General features: G+C 37.7%; 1 non-coding gene across 1 annotated transcript; it reads left to right on the top strand.

The window, feature by feature from the left end:
- Positions 1 to 3591: 3591 nt before the first annotated feature.
- Positions 3592 to 3699, top strand: LOC148577097 (small nucleolar RNA R71). Its single transcript, XR_015904410.1, has one exon. It is a non-coding gene; the product is annotated as a small nucleolar RNA R71 (small nucleolar RNA).
- Positions 3700 to 20060: the final 16361 nt, after the last annotated feature.

Here is a 20060-nt window from a genome sequence, read left to right as displayed (position 1 = left end):
ATCCTTAGTTGTTCCATGTTGGAACTTAATTCTCCTAGGGAGGTGTTGATTTGCTCCCAATAATTTTGTGGAGGAAGGTGCATCCCCTGAGGCATCTCAGGGATTTCATGGTGGGGGATTTCTTCATGCTCTTGTTGAGGTCCATGATCTCTTATTTGCTCCATCCTTTTCTTATTGATGGGCTTGTCCTCTTCAATGAGGGTGTCTCCCTCTATGTCAATTCCAGCCGAATTGCAGAGGTGGCATATGAGGTGAGGAAAGGCTAACCTTGCCTAAGTGGAGGACTTGTCAGCCACCTTGTAAAGTTCTTGAGGTATAATCTCATGAACTTCCACCTCCTCTCCAATCATGATACTATGGATCATGATGGCTCGGTCTATAGTAACTTCAGACCGGTTGCTAGTAAGAATGATTGAGCGTTGAATGAACTCTAGCCATCCCCAAGCCACAGGCTTAAGGTCCAGTCTTCTCAATTGAACCGGCTTGTCTCTTGAGTCAATTTTCTATTGAGCTCCTTCTACACATATGTCCATGAGGACTTGGCCCAACCTTTGATCAAAGTTGACCCTTCTAGTGTAGGGGCGTGCGTTTTCTTCCATCATTGGCAAGTTGAACGCCAGCCTTACATTTTTCGGACTGAAATCTAAGTATTTCCCCCGAACCATGGTAAGCCAATGCTTTGGATTCGGGTTCACACTTTGATCATGGTTCCTAGTGATCCATGCATTTGCATAGAACTCTTGAACCGTTAAGATCCCGACTTATTGAATGGGGTTGGTGAGAACTTCCCAACCTCTTCTTTGGATCTCAAGTCGGATTTTCGGATACTCATTCTTTTTGAGCTTGAAAGGAACCTCAGGGATCACTTTCTTCTTGGCCACAACTTCATAGAAGTGGTCTTGATAGACCTTTGAGATGAATTTCTCCATCTCCCATGACTCAGAGGTGGAAGCAATTGCTTTCCCTTTTCCTCTTTCTTGAGGATTCTCTGGCCTTAGGTGCTATTGATGGTTATGGAAAAGCAAAAAGCTATGCTTTTTACCACACCAAACTTAAAATGTTTCCTCGTCCCCGAGCAAAAGAAGAAAGAAAGAAGGAGAAGAAGAAGAAAAATGGAGGAGAGGGAGAGGGGTTGTGTTTTCGGCCAAGGGAGGAAGAAAGGGTTGTGTTATGTGAAAATAAAGAAGGAATGAGGGGTTTATATAGGAGTGGGGTGGGAGTTAGGGTTCAGCCATTAGGGTTGGGTTTGGGAGGGAAAAGAGTTTGAATTTTGGAGGTAGGTGGGGTGTATGGGAAAGAGTGGATGGATGTGAATGGTTAAGAGGTGATGGGAAAGAGTGATTTGGGGGAGAGAGATATGAAAAAGGTGTGAAAAGGAGAGAAGAAGGTAGGTGGGGATCCTGTGGAGTCCACAGATCCTGTGGGGATCCTGTGGGATCTACAGATCCTGAGGGGTCAAGGACTTAACATCCCTGCTCCAATTAGGCATGTAAAACGCCATTGCTGTGCAATCCTGGCGTTTAACGCCAGACTGCTGCCTGTTTCTGGCATTAAACGCCCAAAAGTAGCTTGTTTCTGGCGTTTAACGCTAGGTAGATACTTGTTTCTAGCGTTAAACGCCAGCTTGGTGCTTGTTTCTGCCGTTAAACGCCAGACAGATGCTTGTTTCTGGCGTTTAAACGCCAGACTGCTCCTCCTCCAGGGTGTGCTATTTTTAATGCTGTTTTTCATTCTATTTTTGATTTTTCAGTAGTTTTTGTGACTTCACATGATCATTAACCTAATAAAACATGAAATAACAAAAAGAAAATAAAATAGATATGATTAAATAACATTGGGTTGCCTCCCAACAAGCGCTTCTTTAATGTCAATAGCTTGACAGTGAGCTCTCATGGAGCCTCACAGATAATCAGAGCAAGGTTGGAACCTCTCAACACCAAACTTAGAGTTTGAATGTGGGGGTTCAACACCAAACTTAAAGTTTGGTTGTGGCCTCCCAACACCAAACTTAGAGTTTGACTGTGGGGGCTTTGGTTGACTCTGCAGTGAGAGAAGCTTTTCATGCTTCCTCTCTAAGGTTACAGAAGGAGATCCTTGAGTTTTAAATACAAGGTTGTCCTCATTCAGTTGAAGGACCAACTCTCCTCTGTACACATCAATCACAGCTCTTGTTGTGGCTAGGAAGGGTCTTCCAAGGATGATGGATTCATTCTCATCCTTCCCAGTGTCTAGGATTATGAAATCAGCAGGGATGTAAAGGCCTTCAACCTTTACTAACACGTCCTCTACTTGTTCATAAGCCATTTTCATGGATTTGTCTGCCATCTCTAATGAGAAATTGGCAGCCTGTACCTCAAGGATTCCCAGTTTCTCCATTACAGAGAGTGGCATTAAGTTTATTCCTGACCCCAAGTCACATAGAGCCTTCTCAAAGGTCATGGTGCCTATGTTACAGGGAATTAGGAATTTACCAGGATCCTATTTCTTTTGAGGTAATTTCTACCTATCCAATGCATTTAGTTCATTGGTGAGCAAGGGAGGTTCATCTTCCCAAGTCTCATTACCAAATAATTTGGCATTCAGCTTCATGATTGCACCAAGGTACTTAGTGACTTACTCTTCAGTAATTTCTTCATTCTCTTTAGAAGAAGAATACTCATCAGAGCTTATGAAGGGCAGAAAGAGGTTCAATGGAATCTCTATGGTCTCTAGTTGATCCTCAGATTCCTTTGGTTCCTCAAAGGGAAACTCCTTATTGGTCACTGAACGTCCCAGGGGGTCTTCCTCACTGGGATTCACGTCCTCCTCCTCCTCTTTGGGTTCGGCCACACCAAGCAAGGTAATGGCCTTGCACTCTCTTTTTGGATTTTCTTCTGTATTGCTTGGGAGAGTACTAGGAGGAGTTTCAGTGATCCTTTTACTCAGCTGGCCCACTTGTGCCTCTAAATTTCTAATGGAGGACCTTATTTCATTCATGAAACTTAAAGTGGCCTTAGATAGATCAGAGACTATATTTGCTAAGCTAGATAGATTCTGCTCAGAATTCTCTGTCTGTTGCTAAGTGAATGATGGAAAAGGCTTGCTATTGTTAAACCTGTTTCTTCCACCATTATTAAAGCCTTGTTGAGGCTTTTGTTGATCCTTCCATGAGAAATTTGGATGATTTCTCCATGAGAGATTATAGGTGTTTCCATAGGGTTCACCCATGTAATTCACCTCTGCTATTGCAGGGTTCTCAGGATCATAAGCTTCTTCTACAGAAGATGCCTCTATAGTACTGTTGGATGATTCCTTCAATCCATTCAGACTCTGAGAGATCATATTGACTTGCTGAGTCAATATTTTATTTTGAGCCAATATGGCATTCAGAGTATTAATTTCAAGAACTCCCTTCCTCTGAGACGTCCCATTACTCACAGGATTCCTTTCAGAAGTGTACATGAACTGGTTATTTGCAACCATGTCAATGAGTTCTTGAGCTTCTGCAGGTGTTTTCTTTAGGTGAATGGATCCACCTGCAGAATTGTCCAATGACATCTTTGATAACTCAAACAGACCATCATAGAATATATCCAGGATGTTCCATTCTGAAAGCATGTCAGAAGGACACTTTTTGGTCAGTTCCTTGTATCTCTCCCAAGCTTCATAGAGGGATTCACCTTCCTTCTGTCTGAAGGTTTGAACATCCACTCTAAGCTTACTAAGCTTTTGAGGAGGAAAGAACTTGGCTAAGAAAGCCGTGACCAGCTTATCCCAAGAGTTCAGGCTGTCTTTAGGTTGAGAGTCCAACCATATTCTAGCTTTGTCTCTTACAGCAAATGGGAAAAGCATAAGCCTGTAGATCTCGGGATCAACTCCATTGGTCTTAAAAGTATCACAGATCTGCAAGAATTCAATTAAGAACTGAAAAGGATCTTCTGATGGAAGTCCATGAAACTTGCAGTTCTGTTGCATCAGAGAAACTAATTGAGGTTTAAGCTCAAAATTGTTTCCTCCAATGGTAGGGATTGAGATGCTTCTTCCATGTAAATTGGAATTTGGTGCAGTAAAGTCACCAAGCATCTTCCTTGCATTGTTATTATTTTCGGCCATATCTCCTTCTTTTTCGAAAATTTCAGTCAGATTTTCTCAAGAGAGTTGTGCTTTAGCTTTCCTTAGCTTCCTCTTCAGATTCCTTTCTGGTTTAGGATCAGCCTCAACAAGAATGTTCTTATCCTTGTTCCTGCTCATATGAAAAAGAAGAAAACAGAAAAGAAAATATGGAATCCTCTATGTCACAGTATACAGATTCCTTATGTAAGTATAATAAGAGAATAATGGAGGAAGGAAAAGATAAGAATCCAAATACAAGGGAGAGGAATGAGTTCGAATTCTCGGGTGAAAAGAAGTATTAGTAAATAAATAAATAAATAGAAGGAGATGAGGGATGGAATTTTCGAAAATAATTGAAAAGAAAAGAAAAATATTTTTGTTTTTAAATTAAAAATTATAATTAAAATTCGAAAATAAGAAAATAAATAAAATTAAAATTAAAATTTAAAATAATTAGTTAATTAAAAAGGAATTTTGAGAAAGAGGGAAGGGATTTTCGAAAATTAGTAAGAGAGAGTTAGTTAGGTAGTTTTGGAAAAGATAAAAATCAAACAAAAAGTTAAGTGGTTAATTGAAAAAGATTTGAAAATCAAATTTTGAAAAGATAAGAAGTTAGAAAATATTTTGAAATTGATTTTGAAAAAGATGTGATTGAAACTTATTTTGAAAAAAGATTTGAAAAAGAAATTTAAAAAAGATTTGATTTTGACAATTAAAGTTGATTACTTGACTAACAAGAAACTAAAAATATATGATTCTAGAGTTTAAAGATTGAACCTTTCTTACTAGGCAAGTAACAAACTTAAAAATTTTGAATCAATCACATTAATTGTTAGCATTAATTTCGAAAATATGAAATAAAAATAAGAAAAAATTTTTGAAAATCAATTTGAAAATTTCGAAAATCATAAAAGAAAAATGAAAAAGATTTGATTTTTGAAAAAGATTTGAAAAAGATAGAATTTTTAAATTGAAAATTGATTTGACTCATAAGAAACAACTAATTTTTTAAAAAGTTTTGAAAAAGTCAACTTAAATCTTCGAAAATTTATGAGAGAAAAAGGGAAAGATATTTTTTTTATTTTTGAATTTTTAATGTAGAAAGACAAAAACATCAAAGAGACTCAATGCATGAAAATTTTGGATCAAAACACATAATGCATGCAAGAACACTATGAATGTCAAGATGAACACCAAGAACACTTTGAATGTCAAGATGACACCAAGAAATTATTTTTGAAAATTTTTAAGAGAAAAAAAATATGCAAGACACCAAACTTAGAAATTTTCAATGTTGAGACATTAATAATTCAAAAATGCATATGAGAAACAAGAAAAGACACAAAACAAGAAAATATGAAGATCAAACAAGAAGACTTGTCAAGAACAACTTGAAGATCATGAAGAACAAATGCATGAGTTTTCAAAAATTTTAAGAAAAATTAAAAAGATGCAATTGACACCAAACTTAAAATTTGATACAAGACTCAAACAAGAAACACAATATTTTTGGTTTTTATGATTTTATTAATTTTTTCTTGGATTTTTTCGAAAATTATTTTGGGAAGAACAAAAAAGAAGAAATTTTTTTTTGTATTTTTCTAAAATAAGAAATAAAAGCTTAAAATTAAAATAAAATTACCTAATCTGAGAAACAAGATGAACCGTCAGTTGTCCAAACTCGAACAATCCCCAGCAATGGCGCCAAAAACTTGGTATGCGAAATTGCGATCATCAACAATGGCGCCAAAGACTTGGTGCTCTCAAACGTGAATCACACTTTGTCACAACTTTGCACAACTAACCAGCAAGTGCACTGGGTCGTCCAAGTAATAAACCTTACATGAGTAAGGGTCGATCCCACGGAGATTGTCGGCCTGAAGCAAGCTATGGTCACCTTGTAAATCTCAGTCAGGCGGATTCAAATGGTTATGGTGAATTGATAATAAAAACATAATTAAAATGTAAACTAGGATAGAGATACTTATGTAATTCATTGGTGAGAATTTCAGATAAGCGTATAGAGATGCTTTTGTTCCTCCTGAACCTCTGCTTTCCTGCTGTCTTCATCCAATCATTCCTACTCCCTTCCATGGCAAGCTGTATGTAGGGCATTGATGGGAAGCAGAAGCTGGTGAATTAAAAATTTATTAAAATGGTTACGTTGCAGGTATAGTTCTTAACTCACCGAGAATCTGCTTATCAATTTAGAAATATGTCACAGAAAGTTCAAATTAAAATTACTGGGAGTTTTAAGTCCCAGGTCGTCTCCCAACGAGTTGCAGAAAAGTGTGCTGTTTTATTAATCAGATGTTCCAAGAAGTTGAGCTAAGTAAATTGGAATTTAAATTAAGGATTTTTAAATAATATAATAAAAGCCTTGACTGGGAATTGATTGGTTAGAATCTCTATCATTGATGGTGTGATTGTAAGATTAATTTGTAATTAATGGTTGTTCTGTTTGGTCATCCTTTACCAGGTAAGGGAAAGTCAAACAAGTGGGAATGCCAGATCTGTTCACAAGTTGCAACCCACTTAGTTCAAAGGGATTGGCGTCGGTGACAGAATAGCAATCCAACATTTAACCCAATTACAAATTTTCTTTCAATCCTTCCAACTCAAGAGTTCCTTTTAATCAACTCCCCATCAAGTAAGGAAACTACTCACGCATTGTAATTAAAGAATCCATAGCACATGAAAGGGAATTAAAGGAAGACATGATTATTGGAATTGAAATTGAATTAAAAAGAAATAATCCTTGCATTAATTAATCATAAAAGTATCTGAATGACAAAATTGAACATAACAAAGAACATGGAAGAATAGAACCAAGTTAAGAGAACAAACTAGAATGATGAAGTCTTGATGAGGAAATAACTCTTCTCACTGTTCCAATGCTAAGACCAATTGAAAATTAAAATTCTAAAAACTAGAGAGAAAAACCTAAGAGAGTGAAAAACTAGATCTAAAAACTACTGAATGAATGTGTCCCTTGTTTCTGCATATTCTCTAACTCTAGTCTGCTGTTCCAGGCCGAAAACTGGGCCAAAATAAGGTCCAAAATCGCCCCCATCGAATTCTGCAGATTATGCAGATCGCGCATGTCACGCGATCGCGTCGTCCATGCGGACGCGTCGACTTGCGCTTTTTCCTCTCCACGCGTTCGCGTCGTCCATGCTACTACGTCGCTTGCGCTTTCCAATCCGCCCAGCCGCACAAGCCATGCGACCGTGTCACTGCGAATTGCGCTCCTTCGCGCGGTCGCGTGAGCCATGCGACTGATGAGCGGATAATTTATACGCTTTTTGGCATTGTTTTTAGTATGTTTTTAGTAGAATCTAGTTACTTTTAGGGATGTTTTCATTAGTTTTTATGTTAAATTCACATTTCTGGACTTTACTATGAGTGTGTGTGTATTTCTGTGATTTCAGATATTTTCTGGCTGAAATTGAGGGACTTGAGCAAAAATCAGATTCAGAGGTTGAAGAAGGACTGCTGATGCTGTTGGATTCTGACCTCCCTGCACTCAAAATCAATTTTCTGGAGCTACAGAACTTCAAATGGCGCGCTTCCAATTGCGTTGGAAAGTAGACATCCAGGGCTTTCCAGAAATATATAATAGTCCATACTTTGCCCATGTTTAGACGACGCAAACTGGCGTTCAACACCAGCTCTCTTCCCAATTCTGGCGTCCAGCGCCAGAAACAAGCTGCAAAGTGGAGTTCAACGCCCAAACTGGCACAAAAGCTGGCGTTCAACTCCAGAAAGAGCCTCTGCACGTGTAACATTCAATCTCAGCCCAAGCACACACCAAGTGGGCCCCGGAAGTGGATTTATGCATCAATTACTTACTTCTGTAAACCCTAGTAGCTAGTTTATTATAAATAGGACTTTTTACTATTGTATTAGACATCCTGAGTTTTATCTTCGGATCAGAGAAGTCTTGGTTACTCTGGTTCCTCTCTGGGGCCGAGACCAATGAACTCCATTATCACTTATGTGTTTTCAACGGTAGAGTTTCTGCACTCCATAGATTAAGGTGTGGAGCTCTGCTGTTCCTCAAAGATTAATGCAAAGTACTACTGTTTTCTATTCAATTCATCTTATTTCGCTTCTAAGATATTCATTCGCACTTCAACCTGAATGTGATGAACGTGACAATCATCATCATTCCCTATGAACGCGTGCCTGACAACCACTTCCGTTCTACATTAGATTGAATAAGTATCTCTTAGATCTCTTAATCAGAATCTTCGTGGTATAAGCTAGATTGATGGCGGCATTCAAGAGAGTCCGGAAAGTCTAAACCTTGTCCGTGGTATTCCGAGTAGGACTCTGGGATTGAATGACTGTGACGAACTCCAAACTCGCGAGTGCTGGGCGTAGTGACAGACGCAAAAGGATAGTAAATTCTATTCCAGTATGATCGAGAACCTCCAAGATGATTAGCCATGCAGTGACAGCGCATCGAACCATTTTCACAGAGAGGAATAGGATGCAACCAACGACAAGGTTTATTACTTGGACGACCCAGTGCACTTGCTGGTTAGTTATGCGAAGTTGTGAAGATATGTTTAGACCATGGTTCTGTGCATCCGTTTTTGGTGCCATCACCAGGGAATCAATTTCGAACAATAATTCACAACTTGAGTAACAATTTCGCATACCAAGTTTTTGGCGCCATTGCCGGGGATTGTTCGAGTTTGGATAACTGACGTTTCATCTTGTTGCTCAGATTAGGTAATTTTCTTTTGTTTTATTTTCAAAAAATTTTTCAAAAATCTTTCAAAATCTTCTCCTTTGTTTTTGAAAAAAAAAATTTTAAATAAAAAAAGTGTTTTCAAAAATATATTTTTTTTTTCAGAATTTTTAAGAATGAATTCTAGTATTTCATGAAGCATGCTGAAGCCTGGCTGGGTGTAGGGTATGTCAGGCGTGTCATGTTTGAATTACACTCATATTTTTACTAAAGCTTGGCTGGCTATTAAGCCATGCCTGACCCTTTGATTGGAGCTTTAGACTAAAGAGCATAAGATTCCTGGAATTCATATTAAAAATTTTGGAATCCTTATTTTTCTTTTTCAAAATGATTTTCGAAAAATATAAAATAAAAATACAAAAAAATTCATAAAATCATAAAAATCAAAAAAATATTTTGTGTTTCTTGTTTGAGTCATGTGTCATGTTATAAGTTTGGTGTCAATTGCATATCCATTTTGCATTTTTCGAAAATTCATGCATTCATAGTGTTCTTCATGATCTTCAAGTTGTTCTTGGTAAATCTTCTTGTTTGATCTTGATGTTTTCTTGTTTTGTGTTGTATGGTGTTTTTCATATGCATTCTTGCATCCATAGAGTCTAAGCATCAAAGATTTCTAAGTTTGGTGTCTTGCATGTTTTCTTTGCATTAAAAATTTTTCAAAAATGTGTTCTTGATGTTCATCATGATCTTCATAGTGTTCTTGGTGTGCATCTTGACATTCATAGCATTCTTGCATGCATTCATTGTTTTGATCCATAACTTTCATGCATTGCATCATTTTTCTTGTTTTTCTCTCTCATCATAAAAATTCAAAAATCAAAAAAATATCTTTCCCTTTTTCTCTCTTAAAATTTCGAAAATTAGATTTGACTTTTTCAAAAATTTTTAAAATCTAGTTGTTTTTATGAGTCAAATCAAATTTTCAATTAAAAAAATCTTATCTTTTTCAAAATCTTTTTCAAAAATCAAATCTTTTTTCAATTTTTTTAGTTATTTTCGAAAATTTCAAAAATATTTTTCAAAAATATTTTTCTTAATTTTACATCATATTTTCGAAAATAACATCATCAATTAATGTTTTGATTCAAAAATTTCAAGTTTGTTACTTACTTGTTAAGAAAGATTCAAACTTTAAGTTCTAGAATCATATCTTGTGATTTATTGTGAATCAAGTCATTAATTGAGATTTTAAAAATCAAATCTTTTTCAAAAACTAATTTCTATCATATCTTTTCAAAAATATCTTTTTATCTTACCTTTTTTCAAAAAAGTGATTGCAAAATATCTTTTCTAACTTCCTAACTTCTTATCTTTTCAAAATTTGTTTCAACTAACTAACTAACTTTTTGTTTGTCTCTTACCTTTTTCAAAACTACCTAACTAACTCTCTCTCTCTAATTTTCGAAAAAATTTTCCCTCTTTTTCAAAATTTCTTTTTAATTAGACTAATTATTTTATTTTTTTATTTGAATTTTTGAAAAACTACTAACCTTTTTCAAAAACTATTTTCGAAAATCACTAACTCTTTTTCAAAAATTATTTTCGAAAATTCTCTCCACCTCTCATCCCCTTCTATTTATTTATTCATCTACTGACATTTCTCTTTATCTCACATCTCTGCTCCTATCATCACCTTTGTGTTTGGATTCTTCATTCTTCTTCACCCCTATTCCTTTTCTTCTTCTACTAACAATAAGGAACCTCTTTACTGTGACATAGAGGATTCCTCTTATTTTCTTTTTCTCTTCTTTTTCTTATGAGCAGAGGACAAAGAAAAAGGCATTCTTGTTGAAGCTGATCCAGAACCTGAAAGGACTCCGAAGAGAAAACTAAGAGAAGCTAAATTACAACAATCCAGAAACAACCTTATTGAAAATTTCGAACAAGTAAAGGAGATGGCAGCCGAACCCAACAACAATAATGCAAGGAGAATGCTTGGTGACTTTACTGCACCTAATTCCAATTTACATGGAAGAAGCATCTCCATTCCTACCATTGGAGCAAACAATTTTGAGCTGAAACCTCAGCTAGTTTCTCTGATGCAGCAGAACTGCAAGTTTCATGGACTTCCATCTGAAGATCTTTTTCAGTTCTTAACTGAATTCTTGCAGATCTGTGATACTGTTAAGACTAATGGAGTAGATCCTGAAGTCTACAGGCTCATGCTTTTCCCTTTTGCTGTAAGAGACAAAGCTAGAATATGGTTGGACTTTCAACCCAAAGACAGCCTGAACTCTTGGGATAAGCTGGTCACGGCTTTCTTAGCCAAGTTCTTTCCTCCTCAAAAGCTGAGCAAGCTTAGAGCTGATGTTCAAACCTTCAGACAGAAAGAAGGTGAATCCCTCTATGAAGCTTGGGAAAGATGCAAATAGCTGACCAAAAAGTGTCTTTCTGACATGCTTTCAGAATGGACCATCCTGGATATATTCTATGATGGTTTATCTGAGCTATCAAAGATGTCATTGGATACTTCTGCAGGTGGATCCATTCACCTAAAGAAAACGCCTGTAGAAGCTCAAGAACTCATTGACATGGTTGCTAATAACCAGTTTATGTACACTTCTGAGAGGAATCCTGTGAGTAATGGGACGCCTATGAAGAAGGGAGTTCTTGAAATTGATACTCTGAATGCCATATTGGCTCAGAACAAAATATTGACTCAGCAAGTCAATATGATTTCTCAGAGTCTGAATGGAATACAAGCTGCATCTAACAGTACTCAAGAGGCATCTTCTGAAGAAGAAGCTTATGATCCTGAGAACCCTGCAATAGCAGAGTTAAATTACATGGGTGAACCATATGGAAACACCTACAATCCATCATGGAGAAATCACCCAAATCTCTCATGGAAGGATCAAAAGCCTCAACAAGGCTTTAATAATGGTGGAAGAAACAGGTTTAGCAATAGCAAGCCTTTTCCATCATCCACTTAGCAACAGACAGAGAATTCTGAGCAGAATCCATCTAGCTTAGCAAATTTAGTCTCTGATCTATCTAAGGCCACTGTGAATTTCATGAATGAAACAAGGTCTTCCATTAGAAATTTGGAAGCACAAGTGGGCCAGCTGAGTAAAAGGATCACTGAAATCCCTCCTAGTACTCTCCCAAGCAATACAGAAGAGAATCCAAAAGGAGAGTGCAAGGCCATTGAATTAATTACCATGGCCGAACCCACAAGAGAGGAGAAAGACGTGAATCCCAAGGAGGAAGACCTCCTGGGACGTCCAGTGATCAATAAGGAGCTTCCCTCTGAGGAACCTAAGGAATCTGAGACTCATCTAGAAACCATAGAGATTCCATTGAACCTCCTTATGCCATTCATGAGCTCTGATGAGTATTCCTCTGCTGAAGAGAATGAAGATGTTATTGAAGAGCAAGCTGCCAAGTTCCTTGGTGCAATCATGAAGCTAAATGCCAAATTATTTGGTATTGAAACTTGGGAAGATGAACCTCCCTTGTTCACCAATGAACTAAGTGATCTGGATCAACTGACATTGCCTTAGAAGAGATAGGATCCTGGAAAGTTCATAATACCTTGTACCATAGGCACCATGATCTTTAAAGCTCTGTGTGACCTTGGTTCAGGAATAAACCTCATGCCCCTCTCTGTAATAGAAAAACTGGGAATCTATGGGGTGCAAGCTGCTAAAATCTCATTAGAGATGGCAGACAATTCAAGAAAATAGGCTTATGGACAAGTAGAGGACATGTTAGTCAAGGTTGAAGGCCTTTACATCCCTGCTGATTTCATAGTCTTAGATACTGGAAAGGAAGAGGATGAATCCATCATCCTAGGAAGACCTTTCCTAGCCACAGCAAGAGCTGTGATTGATGTGGACAGAGGAGAATTGATCCTTCAAATAAACGAGGACAACCTTGTGTTTACAACTCAAGGATCTCTCTCTGCATCCATGGAGAGGAAGCATAAAAAGCTTCTCTCAAAGCAGAGTCAACCAAAGCCCCCACAGTCAAACTCTAAGTTTGGTGTTGGGAGGTCACAACCAAACTCTAAGTTTGGTGTCAAACCCCCATATCCAAACTCTAAGTTTGGTGTTGGGAGGTCTCAACAAAGCTCTGCACATCTGTGAGGCTCCATGAGAGCCCACTGTCAAGCTATTGACATTAAAGAAGCGCTTGTTGGGAGGCAACTCAATGTTTATTTATCTAATTTTATTTTTGTTTTCCATGTTTTCTTAGGTTCATGATCATGTGGAGTCACAAAATAAACAAAAAATTTAGAAACAGAATCAAAAACAGCAGAAGAAAAATCACACCCTGGAGGAAGCACATGTCTGGCGTTCAATGCCAGAACAGAGCATGGTTCTGGCGCTGAACGCCCAAAATGGGCAGTATCTGGGCGCTGAACGCCCAAAATGGGCAGCATCTGGGCGTTGAACGCCCAGAACAAGCATGGTTCTGGCGTTCAACGCTAGAAATGGGCAACAAATGGGCGTTGAACGCCCAAAATGGGCACCAACCTGGCGCTGAACGCCCCGAGTTGTGAGCAAGGGCATTTTACATGCCTAAATTGGTGCAGGAATGTAAATGCCTTGACACCTCAAGATCTGTGGACCTCACAGGATCATCTCAGGATTTGTGGACCCCACAGGATTCCCACCTTCCTTCCTCATAATCCTAGTTTTTTTTCCACATCTTCTTCTTCATCTATTCCTTCTTCTTTTGCTCGAGGGCGAGCAACATTCTAAGTTTGGTGTGGTAAAACAATTATGTAAAGGATCTATAGCTCAGTGGTAGAATATGTGGCTGCGAATCAAGAGATCCCTGAGATACCTCAGGGGATGCACTTCCCTCCACATAGTTATTGGAAGCAACTGAGGATAGAAATACCAAAAATCACTAGGAATCAAGCCACAAAGGCAAGGAAGAGACATAGAAGAGCTCAAGAACATCATCGGTTCCTCAAGAAGGAAACGCCATCATCACTAAGGTGGACTCATTCGTTGTTCTTACCTTCTCTGTTTTTCATTTTCTATGTTAAGTGCTTATCCATGTTTGTGTCTTCATTACATGATCATTAGTAGTTAGTAACCATGTCTTAAAAGTTATGAATGTCCTATGAATCCATCACCTCTCTTAAATAAAAACTGTTTTAATTCAAAAGAACAAGAAGTACATGAGCTTCGAATTTATCCTTGAACTTAGTTTAATTATATTGATGTGGTGACAATGCTTCTTATTTTCTGAAGGAATGCTTGAACAGTGCATATGTCTTTTGAAGTTGTTGTTTAAGAATGTTAAATATGTTGGCTCTTGAAAGAATGATGACAAGGAGACATGTTATTTGATAATCTGAAAAATCATAAAAATGATTCTTGAAGTAAGAAAAAGCAGCAAAGAACAAAGCTTGCAGAAAAAAAAATATATAAGCGAAAAAAAATAGAAAGAAAAAGCAAGCAGAAAAAGCCAAAAGCTCTTAAAACCAAGAGGCAAGAGCAAAAAGCCAATAACCCTTAAAACCAAAAGGCAAAGGCAAATAAAAAGGATCCCAAGGCTTTGAGCATCAGTGGATAGGAGGGCCTAAAGGAATAAAATCCTGGTCTAAGCGGCTAAACCAAGCTGTCCCTAACCATGTGCTTGTGGCGTGTAGGTGTCAAGTGAAAACTTGAGACTGAGCGGTTAAAGTCAAGGTCCAAAGAAAAAAAAGAGTGTGCTTAAGAACCCTGGACACCTCTAATTGGGGACTTTAGCAAAGCTGAGTCACAATCTGAAAAGGTTCACCCAATTATGTGTCTGTGGCATTTATGTATCCGGTGGTAATACTGGAAAACAAAGTGCTTAGAGCCACGGCCAAGACTCATAAAGAAGCTATGTTCAAGAATCATCATACTGAACTAGGAGAATTAATAACACTATCTGAACTCTGAGTTCCTATAGATGCCAATAATTCTGAACCTCAATGGATAAAGTGAGATGCCAAAACTATTCAAGAGGCAAAAAGCTACAAGTCCCGCTCATCTGATTGAAGCTATGTTTCATTGATAGTTTGGAATTTATAGTATATTCTCTTCTTTTTATCCTATTTTATTTTCAGTTGCTTGGGGACAAGCAACAATTTAAGTTTGGTGTTGTGATGAGCGGATAATTTATACGCTTTTTGGCATTGTTTTTAGTATGTTTTTAGTAGAATCTAGTTACTTTTAGGGATGTTTTCATTAGTTTTTATGTTAAATTCACATTTTTGGACTTTACTATGAGTTTGTGTGTTTTTCTGTGATTTCAGGTATTTTCTAGCTGAAATTGAGGGACTTGAGCAAAAATCAGATTCAGAGGTTGAAGAAGGACTGCTGATGTTGTTGGATTCTGACCTCCCTGCACTCAAAATGGATTTTCTGGAGCTACAGAACTCAAAATGGCGCGCTTTCAATTGCGTTGGAAATTCGACATCCAGGGCTTTCCAGCAATATATAATAGTCCATACTTTGCCCATGTTTAGACGATGCAAACTGGCGTTCAATGCCAGCTCTCTGCCCAATTCTGGCGTCCAGCGCCAGAAACAAGCTGCAAAGTGGAGTTCAACGCCCAAACTGGCACAAAAGCTGGCGTTCAACTCCAAAAAGAGCCTCTGCACGTGTAACATTCAAGCTCAGCCCTAGCACACACCAAGTGGGCCCCGGAAGTGGATTTATGCATCAATTACTTACTTCTGTAAACCCTAGTAGCTAGTTTATTATAAATAGGACTTTTTACTATTGTATTAGACATCCTGAGTTTTATCTTCGGATCAGAGAAGTCTTGGTTACTCCGGTTCCCCTCTGGGGCCGAGACCAATGAACTCCATTATCACTTATGTATTTTCAACGGTAGAGTTTCTGCACTCCATAGATTAAGGTGTGGAGCTCTGCTGTTCCTCAAAGATTAATGCAAAGTACTACTGTTTTCTATTCAATTCATCTTATTTCACTTCTAAGATATTCATTCACACTTCAACCTGAATGTGATGAACGTGACAATCATCATCATTCCCTATGAACGCGTGCCTGACAACCACTTCCGTTCTACATTAGATTGAATGAGTATCTCTTAAATCTCTTAATCAGAATCTTTGTGGTATAAGCTAGATTGATGGCGGCATTCATGAGAGTCCGGAAAGTCTAAACCTTGTCCGTGGTATTCCGAGTAGGACTCTGGGATTGAATGACTGTGACGAACTCCAAACTCGCGAGTGCTGGGCGTAGTGACAGACGCAAAAGGATAGTAAATTCTATTCCAGTATGATCGAGAACCTCCAAGATGATTAGCCATGCAGTGACAGCGTATCGGACCATTTTCACAGAGAGGAATAGGATGCAACCAACGACAAGGGTGATGCCTCCAGACGATTAGCCGTGCTGTGACAGAGCATTTGGACCATTTTCCCGAGAGGATTGAAAGTAGCCATTGGCACCGGTGACATCCTTACACAAAGCCAGCCATAGAAAGGAGTAAGACAGATTGGATGAAGACAGCAGGAAAGCAGAGGTTCAGAGGAATGAATGCATCTCCATACGCTTATTTGAAATTCTCACCAATGATTTACATAAGTATTTCTATCCTTATTTTAGTATTAATTTCGAAAACTCCATAACTATTTTATATCCGCCTGACTGAGATTTACAAGGTGACCATAGCTTGCTTCATACCAACAATCTCCGTGGGATCGACCCTTACTCACGTAAGGTTTATTACTTGGACGACCCAGTGCACTTGCTGGTTAGTTATGCGAAGTTGTGAAGATAGGCTTAGACCATGGTTCTGTGCATCCGTTTTTGGTGCCATCGCCAGGGAATCAATTTCGAACAATAATTCACAACCTGAGTAACAATTTCGCATACCAGCGACCACGTCACTTCTCGCTGGTTATCTCCTCAAATTCTTGTGTTCCTTCCATTTTTGCTAGCTTCCTTTCCAATCTCCAACTCATTCATGCCCTATAAAGTCTGAAACACTTAACACACAGATCACGGCATCGAATGGAATAAAGGAGAATTAAAAATAAATAATTAAAGTCTCTAGGAAGCAATTTTCAAACATGTACTGAATTTAGGAAGGGAATCTAAATGCATGCTAAATTGATGAATAAGTGGGTAAGGATCATGACAAAACCACACAATTAAACACAATATAAACTATAAAATAGTGGTCTATCAACCTCCCCACACTTAAACATTAGCATGTCCTCATGCTAAATTGAAGGAGACAAGGAAATAAGTTTGAACATGTAGAAACTCATGGAATGCAATGCAACCCTACATATATAAATAAATGCAACTATATGATTATTGTCCACTTGATCAAAAGTAAATAAGCTCTTCAAAACAGTTACAAATCAAATTCCACTAATTCTATCATTATACAATAAAACCGATAAAAGTGCAAGAAGATAGCTTATGAAAGCAGGAAACATGAAAATTCAAGCATTGAACCCTCACTGATAATGTATGTACGCTTTAATCTCTAGTGTATAGGGTAATCACTCTATTCTTCTCTAGTCATGTTTTCTAACTTTTGTTTTTCTCCTAACCAATCAACAACAGTTAATATACCAATGCAAACATCATGAGGTCTTTTCAGGGTTGTAATGGGGCCAAGGTGCAGGTAAGGATATACATATGGCTAAGTGAGCTTTATAAATTGAATCTTTAATTGACCTAAGCTCTCACCTAATATACATATATTCTATATACTTTTAAATTCATGCTTAGCTACCCATAATTCCCTTTTTCAACCCATACTCATGTTTCAACTTTGTATTTTAATTCTATCATATGTGCATTGATCTTTGAATTCTGAATTTAACATTGGGGTAATTTTGTCCCCTTATTTATTTGTTTATCATTTTTTTTTGAATTGAAATAAATAAAGCTTATCAATGCACATAGATTTTTTATTCTTATAGTTTCACATGTATGGGTATCCAAATTCCCTTTAAATTTTCATGACACATTCCCTTAACAACTTTTGTTCCCACAATTTCCCATACTTAACTAGCACACACAATTCTATCTTAAGCTAACCAAAGATTCAATTTGGGATATATAATTGTTTTTCGGCTCAAGGTTAGTAATGTGGTAAAATATCAAACAAATAGGAATTAAAGGCTCAAAGTGGTTAACAAGGGTAATTGGGAAGGGTTGGCTTGATTTGGATAAGTGAGTTTAAACAAATAATGACCTCAATCATGTGCAAGCATGTAAATATAATAAATATTGGACATATAAGATAGAACAAAATATAGATTACAATCATAGAGAAGTAAACACACAAGAATAAAATGATTATGGTTAAATAATGTAACCATACATAAAGGCTCAAATCTTTCACAAGTTGTGTGTTCTTTAGCTCGAACATCATGTTCCAAATACAACTCAAGCAGATTTATCATAAAAATTTTGAAAAATTAGTGAAATTTTGTTCCAAAGATAGATTTTTAAAGGAAACTTATTGTCTTTTCAATCAAGTAGAACATGCATGCAACTATTCTAACCTATGCAATTTATTCTATTCTATAAAAGAAAGAAAATCTAACTAAAATATCCTAATTATTGGTGCCAGAGAAGAGAATTTTCCTCCGGAAGTCAGGTACTGACCGACCTCCCCACACTTAAGGCTTTGCACCGTCCTCGGTGCCATCTGTCAGGAATAGGGGTGGGCTGGTAGCAGTATCTCCACAGTCGGGACCATCATGGCTCCCGGTGCTGGTAAAAGAAGTGGAGTCCAGAGTGTCTGAGTCCTTGAATTTGCCCATGATCAGCTCTTTGAGGTATGTGAATCGGCGCTTGTTACGGCGCTCTCGCATCTTAGCTTTCTGTTCATTCCGATCCAACTTTTCAAGTAACTGTTGGAGCAATTTCTCAGTGGTAGATGCTTGTGGTGTTGAAGAAGGAATATCTTCAACTGGCTCAGTAGGCTAGCTTGTAGTGGCTGCTGAAAGTCTGAGGTATTTCCCGTTAGGGACATATTGATCATTGATAAACCACTATTTTATAGTTTATATTGTATTTAATTGTGTGGTTTTGTCATGATCCTTACCCACTTATTCATCAATTTAGCATGCATTTAGATTTCCTTCCTAAATTCGGTACATGTTTGAAAATTGCTTCCTAGAGACTTTAATTATTTACTTTTAATTCTCCTTTATTCCATTCAATGCCGTGATCTATGTGTCAAGTGTTTCAGGCCTTATAGGGTATGAACAAGATGGAGATTGGAGAGGAAGCTAGCAAAAATGGAAGGAACACAAGAATTTGAGGAGATAACCAGCGAGAAGTGACGCGGTCGCATGGCTCATGCGACCGCGCGAAGGAGCACAAATCGCAGTGATGCGGCCGCATGGCTTGCGCGGCCGCGCGGATTGGAAAGCGCAAGGGACGCGGTAGCGTGGACGACGCGAACGCGTGGAGAGGAAAAAGCGCAAGCGACGCATCCGCATGGACGACGCGATCGCGTGACATGTGCGATCTGCATAATCTGCAGAATTCGATGGGGGCGATTTTGGACCTTATTTCGGCCCAGTTTTCGGCCCGGAACAGCAGACTAGAGTCAGAGAATATGCAGAAACAACACAGACAGTCATTCAGTAGTTTTAGATCTAGTTTTTTCACTCTCTTAGGTTTTTCTCTCTAGTTTTTAGGATTTTAATTTTCAATTGATCTTAGCATTGGAACATTGAGAAGAGTTATTTCCTCATCAAGACTTCATCACTCTAGTTTGTTCTCTTAACTTGGTTTTATTCTTCCATGTTCTTTGTTATGTTCAATTTTGTCATTCAGATACTTTTATGATTAATTAATGCAAGGATTATTTCTCTTTAATTCAATTTCAATTCCAATAATCATGTCTTCTTTTAATTCCCTTTTATGTGCCATGGATTCTTTATTTACAATGCGTGAGTAGTTTCATTACTTGATAGGGAGTTGATTAAAAGGAATTCTTGAGTTGGAAGGATTGAAGGAGAATTTTATAGTTGGGTTAAATGTTGGATTGCTATCCTGTCACCAACGCCAATCCCTTTGAACTAAGTGGGTTGTAACTTGTGAATAGATCTGGCAGTCCAACTTGTTTGACTTTCCCTTACCTAGTAAAGGATAACCAAACAGAGTAACCGTTAACTATAAATCAATCTTAAAAATCACTCCGTCAATGATAAAGATTCTAACTAATCAATTCCCAGTCAAGGCTTTTATTTATATTATTTAAAATTCCTCAA

This window comes from Arachis ipaensis, chromosome B1 (genome assembly GCF_059453495.1).
Source record: "Arachis ipaensis isolate K30076 ecotype BB chromosome B1, ASM5945349v1, whole genome shotgun sequence".
Classification (NCBI taxonomy): domain Eukaryota; kingdom Viridiplantae; phylum Streptophyta; class Magnoliopsida; order Fabales; family Fabaceae; genus Arachis; species Arachis ipaensis.
The sequence above is the reverse complement of the archived record's forward strand: the minus strand, read 5'-3'. Positions and strand labels throughout refer to the sequence as shown.